Source organism: Sinocyclocheilus rhinocerous, unplaced genomic scaffold (genome assembly GCF_001515625.1).
Source record: "Sinocyclocheilus rhinocerous isolate Xijiao unplaced genomic scaffold, SAMN03320098_v1.1 scaffold504, whole genome shotgun sequence".
In the NCBI taxonomy this organism is placed as follows: Eukaryota; Metazoa; Chordata; class Actinopteri; order Cypriniformes; family Cyprinidae; genus Sinocyclocheilus; species Sinocyclocheilus rhinocerous.
This window is the reverse complement of record NW_015645076.1, coordinates 1,206,569-1,206,920: the sequence shown is the minus strand read 5'-3', so window position 1 is coordinate 1,206,920 and position 352 is coordinate 1,206,569. Positions and strand designations below refer to the sequence as shown.

Genomic DNA, 352 nt, shown 5'->3' with positions numbered 1-352 from the left:
TCTCCTCTATGCCTCGCCTTTCTGAAACGCGTCGATTTTTACAAAGCTCATCGGTCTGAAAAGCGAGGTGTGCTCTGATTGGCCAGCTATCCAGTGCGTTGTGATTGGCCGAATACCTCAAGGGTGTGATGGAAATGTTATGTCCCTTACCATATTGTGATGCCCTGTTTGGCCGGAGCTATGAGACAAAAACATTCAAACCCATTATAAACGAGGCATTTGTTGCATCCAGTGGGGACACAATTACAGATTATAATGACTTATACTGCCTTTTTACGCGTTGAATTGCATCGCTCCGCGTAAACATAAAACCATGTCTGCATTTGTGATCGGAGAAATGACAAACAACAAG

General features: G+C 44.0%; 1 protein-coding gene across 1 annotated transcript in view; it reads right to left on the bottom strand.

The window, feature by feature from the left end:
* LOC107705577 (multidrug resistance-associated protein 1-like) overlaps positions 1-352 on the bottom strand; it is a 26,938-nt gene that overhangs the window by 2,358 nt on the left and 24,228 nt on the right. The window lies entirely within an intron of this gene.